Here is a 15,852-nt window from a genome sequence, read left to right as displayed (position 1 = left end):
CTAACCATACTGGTTCCCTGATCTCAGACTTTCAAACTCTGGAATCATGAGACATAAGTGTTTTTGTTTAAAGTACTCAGTCTATGATCATTTGTGGTAGTGGAATGAACCAGAACAAAGGGTCACATGAGACTCTGATAATCCGACCCTAGCTGTCATATGGACTTTCTCACATAGAATTTAAATTTTTTAAGGACACCAAACATTCCAAAGTTGCCTTGAATTCCAAGACACCACAGTTGCTAGAAAAAGTGTTCTGCAAATAATTTCACAATTTGTATGGAAATACAAAAAACCTTGAATAGTCAAAGCAATCTTGAGAAAGAAGAATGGAACTGGAGGAATCAACCTACCTGACTTCAGGATCTACTACAAAGCCACAGTCATCAAGACTCATGCTGAAGCTGAAGCTCGATATTTTGGTCACCTGATGCAAAGAACTGACTCATTAAAAAAGACCCTGATGTTGGGAAATTTGAAGGCAGGAGGAGAAGGGAATGACAAAGAATGAGGTTGTTGGATGGCATCACATACTCTATGGACATGAGTTTGAGCAAGTTCCAGAGGTTGGTGTTGTACAAGGAATCCTGGAGTGCTACAGTCCATGGTGTCACAAAGAGTCAGACGTGACTGAGTGACTGAACTGAAAGCAAAGGACATAACAGCAAAAATAAACAAATGAAGCCTAATTAAATTTTAGGCTTCTTGAAAAAGGAAAGCAATGACAAAAACAAAAAGACAACCTACTGAATAGGAGAAAATATTTGCAAATGATATGACTGATAAGAACTTAATATCCAATATACATAAATAGCTCATACAACTCACATCAAAAACAAAAGCAATCTGATTAAAAAGTGGGCAGAGGACCTAAATAGACATGTTTTTTTCCAAAGAGAAAATGTGGATAGACAACAGCAGGTGGAAAGATGCTCAGCATTGCTAATCATCAGGGAAATGCAAATCACAACTACAATGAGGTATCATCTCATACTTGTCAGGATGGCTGTCATCAAAAAGAACACAAATAACAAATATTGGCCAGGATTTGCAGAAAAAGGAACACTTGTACAATGCTGGTGGATATAAACTAGTGCAGCCAGAGTGGAAAACAGTATGGAGGCTTCTCAAAAAACTACAAATATGATCCAGCAATTCCACTTTTGGGAATATATCCAAAAAAATCAAAACACTAATTCAAAAAGATACATCTTCCTCACTGTTCATAACAATATTATTTGCAATTGCCAAAATATACAAGCAACCTGTTTCCATCAACAGATGAATAGATAAAGACGTGGTATATGTATATATGTGTGTGTGCATATGTATATATGTATATACATACACACATGCCCAATAGAATACTACTTAGACAAAAAGAATGAAATTTTTCCACATGTCACAACATGTTTAGAGTTGGAAGGAATTATGTAGGTGAAATAAGTCAGAGAAAGATAAATACTGTATGATATCACTTATATGTGGAACCTAGAAAATACAACAAACTACTGAATATAACAAAAAGATGTAAACTCACAGATATACAGAACAAACTAGTGGTTACCAGTGAGGAGAGGGAAGGAGGGAGGGGAAACACAGGAGTAAAGGAAAAGACGTACAAAGAATTAGGCATAAAATAAGCTACAAGGATATATTGTACATCATAGGGAATAAAGCCAATATTGTATAATAACTATAAATGGAGTATATAACCTTTAAAAATTTTCAAATCACCATAATGTACACTTGTAGCATATAATATTGCATAACAACTAAACTTCAATTAAAAACTATCCATTGGACTTAAGACAGAGTTCATTTGCTCCTTGGAAGAAGAGCAATGACAAGCCTAGACAGCATATTAAAAAACAGAGACATTACTTTGTCTACAAAGGTCTATAGAGTCAAAGCTTTGTTTTTTCCAGTAATTATGTATGGATGTTGTTTAGTCACCCAGTTGTGTCTGACTATTTGCGATCCCTTGGGCTGCAGCGCACCAGGCTTTCCTGTCCTTCACCATCTCCCAAACCTTGCTAAAACTCACATCCATTGAGACGGTGATGCCATCCAACTATTTCATCTGTTCCCCTTCTCCTGCCTTCAATCTTTCTGAGAATCAGGGCCTTTTGAAATGGATCTTTGCATCAGGTGGCCAAATTATTGGAGCTTCAGCTTCAGCATCTGTCCCTCCAATGAATATTCAGAGTTGATTTCCTTTAGGATTGGATGGTTTGATCTGCTTGCAGTCCAAGGGACTCTCAAGATTCTTCTCCAACACCACAGTTCAAAAGCATCAATCCCTCAGTGTTCAGCCTCTTTATAGTCCAAACTACTACTATTAGGAGTAACAAGATGAGCAAAGGCTTTGTTCCTTTTCCTCAGGAAGGTGGATTTCTTTAGTTATAGGATGAGAGAAATTATTTCCTCCAATGCCATCTGTTAGCCGTGTGAGTTTTCAGAATTTATTGAGGCAACTAATATATAGGATTATGTAAGGCATTATGCTATGTATTCTTTGTAATATTTAATTCTATTCTATTAGCTATGCACAATTATTATGCAAGCAGATGTGTATATGTACACACACATGTATATTATATATATATATATATATATATATATATGATTTTCTTTTATTTCAAGTTAACTGAGGTTGAGAGTAGTTAGATACTTTTGCCCAGGTCACAAATTAAGACTCAGGACTCTCTTACTTCTAGATCCATTTCCTAAACACTTAGCAGGATTGTCTCTCATATGGGCTTTGACATCTTAGATTTTGCTTTTCTAATTGAAAAATTAGAGGAGGAGTTTTTAACATGAATACATTTTTGGTTGTAGAGAATTAAAGAGGAATTTTTTTGGGGGGTAGAGTCTATAATTATATATAATAACTGAAGACATTGAAAAAATCTTTCAAAAAGAAAAGAAAATAGGCAAAGGTCTTATTTAATCTTTTAGAATGGAACAAGATTGAAATCACTGTTATGCATAAAGTTGGAAAATAGCCATATTCAGAGTATTTTGGTCTGGTAGAACGTCATCAAGGAGATAAAATTATACATAGTGAGTATGAGGTAATAGTGAACATACAGTTTATGATGGGTTGTAGGATTTAAGAACTAATAATTAGAGGTCAGGAAAATAATCTTTTCTAAGTATACAAATGTATGAACAATTTTAAAATTTTTCTGAGGAAATGGAATGAAAACCTTACAAAAGAGTTTGCTTAAACAAGATCTTTTTAAAAACAGCTTACATTCATGGTAGAAAATAAAACAACTGAGTTGATGAAAGAAAACAGGAAACATTGCATTTCCCTATAAAGGAAGTTTATTTCCCAGGACAGTCTATCAAGTAGCAGCTATGTTCACAATGAGTACAATATAGTGTATTTTCTTATTCTATTGAACTCTGCACGGCTTCCCCCAAACACAAAACAAATGAACAAGAGCAGAACTCTAGGATTTTACTTATTTCAGTATTGCATAAATATTAAATGCAGGCAGGGAATTGTAAATGGCAAAAGGAGACTCTGCTGAATCTAAAGTGTGATGAAAATACCATGGGGAAATTGTGGTCCCTATTTGCTACTTAAGAAGAAATTTTATGTGAATAACAATTCCAAGCCCCTTCAAAAACCTCCACACCATATTATGTTCTTAGGGAGGTTTTGTTGTGCATTTTTTTTACTTTTTGTAAGATGGGCCACGTAGATGTAGCTCCTGACATAAGCCTTATTCTATCCTCCCCAAAATGACACATCCACTCAGTAGACTGGTGTTTTTAAGGCCGTATTCTGTTCTGTTACTAGCACAATTCCAGGACTCAATTAATATTAAAATAGATAATTAACTGACAATAATAATCAACATTCTGGTTTTAAGAGGCTCCCTCAAACACAGGTTCTGTCTAAAGTGAGTTCTGAGTGTGTCATTATTTCCAAATTCAAAACAGCTTTTACACAAATCACTGAGCATTGGGTTTGAAGTACCCTCTCAAATTGATTCCTTTGTTCAAAAGAAATCGTCCATACTTCACTGTTTCTCTGATTGTTAAATGCTAATATTCCATCTCACTCAGCTTACCATTTTACTCTATAAAATAATAATTTAAATTCAGATTAAAAGTGTTGCTTTAAAACCTGTGTAATCTTTGGTATATATGTGAACTTTAAAATATATCATTATATTTATTTGTAAAACATCATTAACAATTAAATGTGTATAAAATGAGAATATTCTGACCACTTGTCCTCAGATCTTTTTAGAGACATTTGAGCCACAAAATATAATGTGTCCACAATATCATAGAGGCAGTCCAACATGAAGTAGAATTCTACCTTCCATTCCTGGTCCAAGTGCCTTTAGTACCCCCCATTATACAGGCTGCAAATTTCTCTTTCTTGCTTGCTATGATTCCCTTTTCTCTTAAGTTCATTATTTGATAGATTGTTTAGGTTTTTTGGCAGAATGAATGACATGCCACTCTCTTCAGAATTAGGAAAATTAAGCTTATATATTAACATGAATGGACTTCTAATATTGTAGATAGAAGAAAACAATTACCATTCCACACTGGTTCAAAGTTCTCAACATGTTTTCTATATATTATCGGGAAACTGGTTAAACACACAGAATCTGTATCTCTGGGAGGGGAACAAGAAAATATGCCATTTTTCCAAGTTTTCTGGGTTATTCTTTCTGCAACAGTTGAAAGAAAACCAATAAATTGTACCACCATCCACCTGTGGTATGGTAAAATTTATCATAAACACTTGGAAACAACTAAAATCTTTTTGTTAAAATCTAATCATGATTTTCCAGTGGAATTCACTGCCCTAAGAAATATTAATGTCAGAATGAGCAAACCTATTAATTTCCAATGGGAAAATTATTTGTCAGGATGCATAGAAATGTGACTGTATAAGCCAGGCAGCCATTTCAATGAAAAAGTCTAAAAGAAATACCATCACTTTAGTTGGCATGGCAAATGGAATTTCTGCCCTATCAGAACATCTTTCTTAGCATCACCTTATTTTTGTCCTCATTACTGTTTTCTTAATTAAATGATACAAATTTTCATTGTGTCTTCTACTCTGCAGTTTCCCCTATCTCTGAAGTGTTGCACTTCTTTGAAATCTGGCAGGTTTTGGTAAGTCACTCATGCAAGAGATGAAAATCAATGTAGTTTTGCAATAGTTTAAAGCACAAAACTGGCCTTCAAAAAAATCAATCAATCATTAGAGTGTAATCTGATGTATAAACATAAAATTTGTCACTGTTTTAGCTCTGCATTTTAGAGGAAGAAAGCAGGAATTTAAAGATAAATTATCTTCACTGGTCTCCATCTAGACTATATGCTCATGCTTTGAAACTTATGATCTTCAGAAGAATTTAATAGTGGACCACTAATATAAATTTGGAAGAGTTATGGAAAATGAAAAGCAAAACAAAAATTACTCAAGAAGTGAGGGAAAAAAAAAACCTCAAAGCATCTTATATTACTGTGTCATTGCATTCATAATTACAGTTGAACTATTCAAATCATATTTAAAGGTTATATGTATATTTCCATATATTGATTCTCACTCAGGAAATATACATTTTCCCAACCAGATTAAATTTCAAAATACCAAATGTTCTAGTCATTGATCTAGTTACTGATTTCATTCATGAAGGCTCCACCCTCATAACCTGATAATCACCTCCCAAAGGCCCCATCTCCTAATATCATCACATCAAAGGTCAGGATTTCAACATATGAATTTTAGAAGATGCAAACATTTAGTGCATAATACTAGGTGAGATTCCCAGGTAACACTAGCGGTAAAGAACCACCTGCTATTCAGGAGACTTAAGAAATGCAGGATTGATCCCTGGGTCAGGAAGATCCCTTGGAGAAGGTCATGGCAACCCACTTCAGTATTCTTGCCCGGAGAATCGCATAGACCGAGGAGATTGGTGGGCTATGTATGGTCCATAGGGTCATAAAGAGTCAAACAAGACTGAAGTGACTTAGCACGCACACACTCACTTTGTGACTCATAAGTCATAATTTCTTATATTTACATTTAAAAATCTATTATGTTTTTAAAATCTGGAATATTGCTCAAAGAGAAAGAAAGGCTCTAGTAATTACTTAATATATCTGAGTGGCTAAATTTGTCTAATATCTCAGGACAAATTTCAGAAGGGATGGCACCCAAGTAATATGATCAACGCTATCAGATCCATAGTGTGAGTCAGTGATAGTCACTCAGTCATGGCCAACTCTTTGCAACCCCATGGACTATAGACTGCCAGGCTCTTCTGTCCATGGAATACTCAAGGCAAGAATACTGGAGTGGGTTGCCATTTCCTTATCCATATCCTGGTTATTATATTTTCCCCCAGAATTCCTCACTGTGTACCATAAAAAAAAATTGTGAAGATTAGTTTTCACTTCTTAAAAACACTTTTAATCAGAGAAGACAGTCAGTTTCTACTTAATCTTCAGAGAACTAAACCAGAAAGAATTCTGTGCTGTCAACCATGCTTGGAGAACTGACCTCAGGCTGACCTATGCAGTTAGTAATCAGTGCTCTGCAAAATTATCCAGTTTCTGTTACCATGATAATGACAATACCCTACACAGAGCAGCATCTGGAAAATCAATAAAGATACTCAAAGTCTGCATTAGTGGCAGAAAAATAAGTATTTTACTAGCAGTTTATTGTTCCAGCAGGAAGTAATCCATGGTGTCTTTTTTGATTAAGAGATAAGAGTTAGGACAAATGAACATTTTAGAAGTCTCACAGTATCATTCTGTGGACAATATCACAATAACTGAAACTGTAATTGCATGTAATTTCCTTCCCACATCAAAATCTAGCCCTTCTTTTACAGATATCCAATCAGACATACAGAATGTATTAAATATTGCTACTCTGGGAATGAAAAACAATGGAAATATGAGTTATCTGTGTTGGGCAACATACATTAGAATGAGTTTGAATTACTGATACCTTCTCAGCTAATTTTATAGCACCCAACTGAAGAAGAGATGCTCCAATTACAGAAGAATAATGTGTAACAAGAAAACACTCAAATTCAAATTCAAATGCTCCCAGTTTTAAGAATTCTTTGATTTAGTGCAAAAGCTTTTAAGTTTCATTAGGTCCCATTTGTTTATTTTTGCTTTTATTTCCAATATTCTGGGAGGTGGGTCATAGAGGATCCTGCTGTGATTTATGTTGGAGAGTGTTTTGCCTATGTTCTCCTCTAGGAGTTTTATAGTTTCTGGTCTTACACTTAGATCTTTAATCCATTTTGAGTTTATTTTTGTGTATGGTGTTAGAAAGTGTTCTAGTTTCATTCTTTTACAAGTGGTTGACCAGTTTTTCCAGCACCACTTGTTAAAGAGGTTGTCTTTTTTCCATTGTATATCCTTGCCTCCTTTGTCAAAGATAAGGTGTCCATAGGTTTGTGGATTTATCTCTGGGCTTTCTATTCTGTTCATTGATCTATATTTCTGTCTTTGTGCCAGTACCACACTGTCTTTATGACTGTGGCATTTTAGCAGAGTCTGAAGTCAGGCAGGTTGATTCCTCCAGTTCCATTCTTCTTTCTCAAGATTACCTTGGCTATTTGAGGTTTTTTGTATTTCCATACAAATTGTGAAATTATTTGTTCTAGTTCTGTGAAAAATACCGTTGGTAGCTTGATAGGGATTGCATTGAATCTATAGATTGCTTTGGGTAGAATGGCCATTTTGACAATATTGATTCTTCCAATCCATCAACACGGTATGTTTCTCCATCTGTTTGTGTCCTCTTTGATTTCTTTCATCAGTGTTTTATAGTTTTCTATGTATAGGTCTTTTGTTTCTTTAGGTAGATATACTCCTAAGTATTTTATTCTTTTTGTTGCAATGGTGAATGGTATTGTTTCCTTAATTTCTCTTTCTGTTTTTTCATTGTTAGTATATAGGAATGCAAGGGATTTCTGTGTGTTAATTTTATATCCTGCAACTTTACTATATTCATTGATTAGCTCTAGTAATTTTCAGGAAGAGTCTTTAGGGTTTCCTATGTAGAGGATCATGTCATCTGCAAACAGCGAGAGTTTCACTTCTTTTCCTATCTGGATTCCTTTTACTTCTTTTTCTGCTCTGATTGCTGTGGCCAAAACTTCCAAGACTCTGTTGAATAGTAGTGGTGAGAGTGGGCACCCTTGTCTTGTTCCTGATTTCAGGGGAAATGCTTTCAATTTTTCACCATTGAGGGTGATGCTTGCTGTGGGTTTGTCATATATAGCTTTTATTATGTTGAGGTATGTTCCTTCTATGCCTGCTTTCTGGAGAGTTTTAACCATAAGTGAGTGTTGAATTTTGTCAAAGGCTTTCTCTGCATCTATTGAGATAATCATATGGTTTTTATCTTCCAATTTGTTAATGTGGTGTATTACATTGATTGATTTGCGGATATTAAAGAATCCTTGCATTCCTGGGATAAAGCCCACTTGGTCATGGTGTATGATTTTTTTAATATGTTGTTGGATTCTGTTTGCTAGAATTTTGTTAAGGATTTTTGCATCTATGTTCATCAGTGATATTGGCCTGTAGTTTTCTTTTTTGTGGCGTCTTTGTCTGGTTTTGGAATTAGGGTGATGGTGGCCTCATAGAATGAGTTTGGAAGTTTACCTTCTTCTGCCATTTTCTGGAAGAGTTTGAGTAAGATAGGTGTTAGCTCTTCTCTAAATTTTTGGTAGAATTCAACTGTGAAGCCATCTGGTCCTGGGCTTTTGTTTGCTGGAAGATTTTTGATTACAGTTTCGATTTCCTTGCTTGTGATGGGTCTGTTAAGATCTTCTATTTCTTCCTGGTTCGGTTTTGGAAAGTTATACTTTTCTAAGAATTTGTCCATTTCATCCAAGTTGTTCATTTTATTGGCATAGAGCTGCTGGTAGTAGTCTCTTATGATCCTTTGTATTTCAGTGTTGTCTGTTGTGATCTCTCCATTTTCATTTCTAGTTTTGTTAATTTGGTTCTTCTGTCTTTGTTTCTCAATGAGTCTTGCTAATGGTTTGTCAATTTTGTTTATTTTTTCAAAAAACCAGCTTTTAGCTTTGTTGATTTTTGCTATGGTCTCTTTAGTTTCTTTTGCATTTACTTCTGCCCTAATTTTTAAGATTTCTTTCCTTCTGCTAACCCTGGGGTTCTTCATTTCTTCCTTCTCTAATTGCTTTAGGTGCAGAGTTAGGTTATTTATTTGGCTTTTTTCTTGTTTCTTGATGTAAGTCTATAATGCTATGAAACTTCCCCTTAGCACTGCTTTTACAGTGTCCCATAGGTTTTGGGTTGTTGTGTTTTCATTTTCATTCATTTCTATACATATTTTGATTTCTTTTTTGATTTCTTCTATGATTTGTTGGTTATTCAGAAGCGTGTTATTTAGCCTCCATATGTTTGAATTTTTAACAATTTTTTTTTCCCTGTAATTGAGATCTAATCTTACTGCACTGTGGCCAGAAAAGATGACTGGAATGATTTCAATTTTTCTGAATTTTCCAAGACCAGATTTATGGCCCAGGATGTGATATATTCTGGAGAAGGTTCCGTGTGCACTTGAGAAAAAGGTGAAGTTGATTGTTTTGGGGTGAAATGTCCTATAGATATCAATTAGGTCTAGCTGATCCTTTGTGTCATTTAAGGTTTGTGTTTCCTTGTTAATTTTCTGTTTAGTTGATCGATCCATAGTTGTGAGTGGGGTATTAAAGTCTCCCACTATTATTGTGTTACTATTAATTTCCTCTTTCATACTCGTTAGCATTTGTTCTACATATTGTGGTGCTCCTATGTTGGGTGCATATATATTTATAATTGTTCTATCTTCTTCTTGGTTTGATCCTTTGATCATTATGTAGTGTCCTTCTTTGTCTCTTTTCACATCCTTTATTTGAAAGTCTATTTTATCTGATATGAGTATTGCGACTCCTGCTTTCTTTTGGTCTCTGTTTGCATGAAATATTTTTTTCCAGCCCTTCACTTTTAGCCTGTATGTATCTCTTGTTTTGAGGTGGGTCTCTTGTAGACAGCATATATAGGGGTCTTGTTTTTGTATCCATTCAGCCAATCTTTGTCTTTTGGTTGGAGCATTCAACCCATTTACATTTAAGGTAATTATTGATAGGTGTGGTCCTGTTGCCATTTACTTTGTTGTTTTGGGTTCACATTTACACAACCTTTCTGCATTTCCTGTCTAGAGAAGATCCTTTATCATTTGTTGAAGAGCTGGTTTGGTGGTGCTGAATTCTCTCAGCTTTTGCTTGTCTGTAAAGCTTTTGAATTCTCCTTCATATCTGAATGAGATCCTTGTTGGGTACAGTAATCTAGGTTGTAGGTTATTCTCTTTCATTACTTTCAGTATGTCTTGCCATTCCCTTCTGGCCTGGAGGGTTTCTATTGATAGATCAGCTGTTATCCTTATGGGAATCCCTTTGTGTGTTATTTGTTGTTTCTCTCTTGCTGCTTTTAGTATTTGTTCTTTGTGTTTGATCTTTGTTAATTTGATTAATATGTGTCTTGGGGTGTTTCGCCTTGGGTTTATCCTGTTTGGGACTCTCTGGGTTTCTTGGACCTGGGTGGCTATTTCCTTCCCCATTTTAGGGAAGTTTTAAGCTATTATCTCCTCGAGTATTTTCTCATGGAAAAGCAGTCCAGTTTAGACATTTGATGTGTCTATCTGACTTTCAGTAAGAAAAGTGATTATTATTGGATCAAATCAGGGAAGATGGGGAGCCATTGCACCTGCTCTAAAATACATTCTCCTGTGTATCAGAAGTTATGATGGCTATACATCATTTTGCAATAATAAACTATTATTTGCTGCATAGGCCAATAACTTTTCTATTAGAAAGATCTGGAAGTTTTGTGTTTTTTCTTCTTTTTAGTTATGGCAATTTTTCAAATTTAGAGTAATATTGTATTTTCTCTATAAAGTGTTAAGCCACAAATAGGAATATAACAACAACAACATAAAATGTACCCTTTTGTCAAAATGTCCATCCCTTTTTCTGCCCCAGAATAAATTATTACTGCTCATTTGATATGTAAACCTCTGGTACTTTTTATAAACTTCGATTGACACTATAAGTGAGTGGACAAGTACAAACATATCAACTTACATGTTCAAACAGAATCACACATTGTCTCAAAGATATGTATATGTTTCACACAAATGAGATTCTGTTTTAGAGCTATTCTATCTTTGATCAATAGACACTGAATCTAGGAGTTTGCTCATGTCAGTTAAGGAGAGTCTATCTTATTCTTTTAAATTGCTGCAATGCATTCTCTAGCATAGATTTTCAATATTTCATTTAAATACCCATATTGGTCAGCCTACTGGTAGTTCCTATTCTCATAACATCAAACACTGTTGTAGAAATCCTGTGTATGCATACTTATGTAAACTAAGAATATTTCTTCAAGATGAATACAAAGAAGAAAATGGCCTAGTAAAAGAGAGCATGTTCATTTTTCAATTTGAAAGACAACCAAATTTACATCTCAAAAATTCACCAGTTTATACTCCAGAAAGAGTATAAGAGAGTGTTAACCTGGATAATACTTAAGAAGTATTGTGTTTTTCTTTTTACATTTTTGTGAAACTGATGACTGAATAAGAGCAATATAGCTCTTTATATATTTATGACCATTAAAAATCTACTTGAAAATATGGGAAGTACTTAAAACTTTTAATATTTTCTTATTAATAACTGGAATCTTGACTTTTTCTAATTGGTTATTATGGGCTTTATAAATACTAAGAGTAACCAAACACACTCATTTCATTACAATTATATACACACATTTATCTTTGTATATTATATGCAAAATATACCTAACTATATTGTATATAGGTGTGCTTACATATACATTTTCCTACATATATATTAGCTATTTAAGTTTTTTCACTTGCATTTAAAAGTTTCTTATCAACCAGTTTTATTTTTTTAATAGTTTAACTAAATCTATCAATTTTTAAAAAAAACTTTGGGGTTTTATATCTGTTTTAGAAATACTTCAAATATTTTAGACATTTGCTTATATTTTTCTTCTGAAACTTGTTTTACATTCATCTGTTTAATCAATTTGTAATGTATTGTGGGGAATGACTTTAAAAAAAAAAGACACATGGGATTTTAAGTGGATAAGAATCTGATAGACATGGATAGAAAGATTTGCTATTGTGAAAATGTCATTTTTCTCCAAAACAATCTCTACATTTAAGGCAATCGCATTCAAAATTTCAAAAGTATTATTTGAGGATCCTGATAAGTTGCTACTAAAATTAATGTTGATAAAAGAGTCTAGTATAACCAAAACACATACAAAGATACATAATATGTAATAAGCACAAGTCTTATGAAAAAAATCACAAATTTATGAAAAGTAAGACAATGTTTAGAAGTAGACAGAGTGTCAAAGAAAGAAATTAGGGGGCACAGACCTACATACACCTGAGAGTTTATTATATTAAGGGTGGATAAAATGGATCCTTAGAAAGACAATATTTTTTTCCAACAAATGGAGCTAGAAAATTTAGTTATCTGTACAAATAATAAATGAAATAAAATGGGTCATCTCTTTACATGGTACCAATCAACTCCAAAAGGATTCAGAACTTATATATCCAAAGTCAAACTGTAGATGCTTAGAAGAAAATACAGTTTAATATTATTCTGACCTTGATGTTGGAATGCATAACTGAAATAAGAGCATATGCGTGCTAAACAGAAAGAAAAATACTGTCTACATTAAACTAAAACTTGTGTTTATCATTATTACTTTAAGGAAAGACAAGTTGAAAACAGATATCTGCAATACCTAAACCAGGGCTTTCCAGGTGGCAGTACTGGTAAAGAACACACCTACCAATGCAGGAGATGCAAGAGACTAGGGTTTGATCCCAGGGTTGGGAAGATTCCCTGGAAGAAACCACAGCAACCCATTCCAGTATTCATGAGTCTGGCAGGCTATGGTCCATAGGGTCGCAAAGACTTAGACATGACTGAAGCAACTTAGTATGCATGCACAATACATAAACCAACAAAGAATTAATTAATCAGATATTTGTAAAGAAATAAATGTAAACATCAGGGATTCCCTGATAGCTCAGATGGTAAAGAGTCTGCCTGCAGTTCTGGAGACCCAGGTTTGATCCCTGGGTCAGGAAGATCTCCTGGAGGAGGAAATGGCAATCCACTCCAGTATTCTTGCCTGGAGAATCCCATGGATGGAGAAGCCTGAAAGGCTACAGTCCACAGGGTCGCAAAGAGTCAGACACGACTAAGCAACTTCACTTCACTTCACCTCTTCAAATGTAAACATCAAAAATATCCTCAGAAAGTTAAAGAAATTCATACTAGTTATATTCTGGTATATGATGTTTAGTTTTTAAGCCTATCAGAAATTCCATGAAACTATCAATGTTACAAGCATATAGTGCTCACTAGGCCAAACTTCTCTCCCATCAGTTTAAAATTATCTTACTTAGATTTGTTTTGTTGAGATAGTCGATGATACATATGTAGTGGTAAGGAATACTAATAATATAGAGGTATCCTGCATACTCTTTCCAGTTTTTCCCAATGTTAGAAACTTGTAAATATTATAGTATAATATCACAACCAGGATATTGACATTGATACAATCCACAGTTGTTTGTCAAATTTCCACAGTTTTACTTGGAAAATTGATGGAATTAGTAATTCATTACAGGACTTCCCTGGTGGCTTGGCTGGTAAACAGTCTACCTGCAATGTGGGAGATCTGTGTTCAATCTCTGGTTTGGGAAGGTCCCCTGGAGAAGTTAATGGCTAACCATTCCAGTATTCTGGCCTTGAGAATCCCATGGACTGCATAGTCCATGGGGTTGCAAAGAGTTGGACATGACTGAATGACTTTCACTATCACTTTACAGGCAAATGGGGTGGGGGGGTGTCCTATCTTCCAAGACTGACTGGTCTAAACAGAGAGAAGTATGATACCAGCTTTCAAACCTTTCACCCAGAAAGGACCTGATATATTTCTGCTCATATATGTTGAAAAAAGAAACAGGGAAGTACCTAAGACAGTATCCTTGAATAGTAATAATAATTCATAGGAAACAGACTTTAGAAAATTATTCAGACTTATCTGTTCAATTTTTTCATTGGATGTTTCTGGCATCATCTGTATGATATTTGTTCCAGAAAGAGAAACAATAAATGCTTGGTGGCATTTCCTCACCTGTGATTTGTGAGACCATTAAAATTACCAGTGAAATATTCAATATATTCTTATCCTGACAGATGTATTTTGTTGGGCAAGTACCTTTATACACTACCAAAAAAGTGCACATAAAAAGTATTAGCACATCTGAACAATTTTCAATTCAATTAATCAACACCCTACTACCATTTCTCTGGCCTAAATTTACACCTACCTTTGGAAAAAATGATTGGTTAAAAAATATTCATCTACTTCTTTGTCTCTTTTAAAATATTTAATTTGTATTTATATTACTTTCCCAAAGTTATAAAATATTGGAACCTGTAGCAGGACTTATAGTTCTATAGCTTTTCTCTTTCATTATAATTCTAATATATTTTTTTTCTGTAGTGGAGGAATGTGACAAATATAATAAAATAATTAATTCAGAATTGTGGATATTAATTAGCTATCAAATATACCATGAAGGAATCTAAAATATCACTCAAGTTATAGTAAAATTAAGAGCCCAGGAAGGTAAAGTTGTTAAGAATCTATGGCAATTTAGCATCAAAATTTGAGGGGGAAATTTTTCAGTATAACCTCAAAAAAGTAAAACTCATAAAAAAAGAGGAATGATTTAAAGTACATACATGCACACAAATATTCCAATACATACACACACACCTATAAATTAGCATACTATTTCATGTCATTCACTAAAGAATTCTCTAAAATGTATTATAAAATTAATCAATTCAGTTAAACTGAATTTATTAAGAAATTAAGAATTCTATATAATGAAGTCAGAATATCTAATAATATGAAAATTTCAATAAGTATATATAACATCAACATTCAGTAAATTGAGAAAGAAAATTATTAAGACACAATGGATTTTTGCCAAATTGTGCTTAGTTAGAATAAAAGGGGAAGGAGAGATATAATTACTTTTTTTTTAATAAGGCAAGATTTAAGTATAAATATCAGACCATGATAGTTGTTTCATTTTCAACCATCAGGAAGTTTCCATTATTTGAAAACTCTCAAGTTGCATCTAAATGAGTTATAAATAATTCAACTGAGGGGAGACAAAAAAACAGAAGGAATTGGGAGAAAATAAGGTATGGGAATAGGGATGGAGATTAAGGGAGAGAGGAAGAATTTAATTAGAATTCAATTGAATCAATAATTTAGTGAAAATAAATTATTGCCTATTGACCCAAACAGCAGAACTGGGTACCACCTATCTTATCTTGCCATTCCTCTCAGCTACGTATTGACTACCTAGGTTTTGGAACTTGTTCATGCCTATGCGTTTCACTTGCATTGAATTACCCATTGCTACCATAGCTTAATAACTCTTAAGCAAATACTGGAATTGCTGAGATTTATTGACAATATAACTTTACCAGTAAAGTATGAGATAACAAAACGGCACTGTGCATTTTAAGTGAAGCACAATCTGGTATTTCTTTTGGCTAGGAGAGTTTGCAGCTAAATTCCAGAAACATATAAAGCTATTCTTGTAAGCTATATGGCTCATTCAGCACTGCACATAAAACCGAACCACTAAAGTATGCTGATTGATCAATAAAGTTTGTGGCTTCATTTGTA

Source organism: Muntiacus reevesi, chromosome 2, assembly GCF_963930625.1.
Source record: "Muntiacus reevesi chromosome 2, mMunRee1.1, whole genome shotgun sequence".
Classification (NCBI taxonomy): domain Eukaryota; kingdom Metazoa; phylum Chordata; class Mammalia; order Artiodactyla; family Cervidae; genus Muntiacus; species Muntiacus reevesi.
This window is presented reverse-complemented; position numbering follows the sequence as displayed.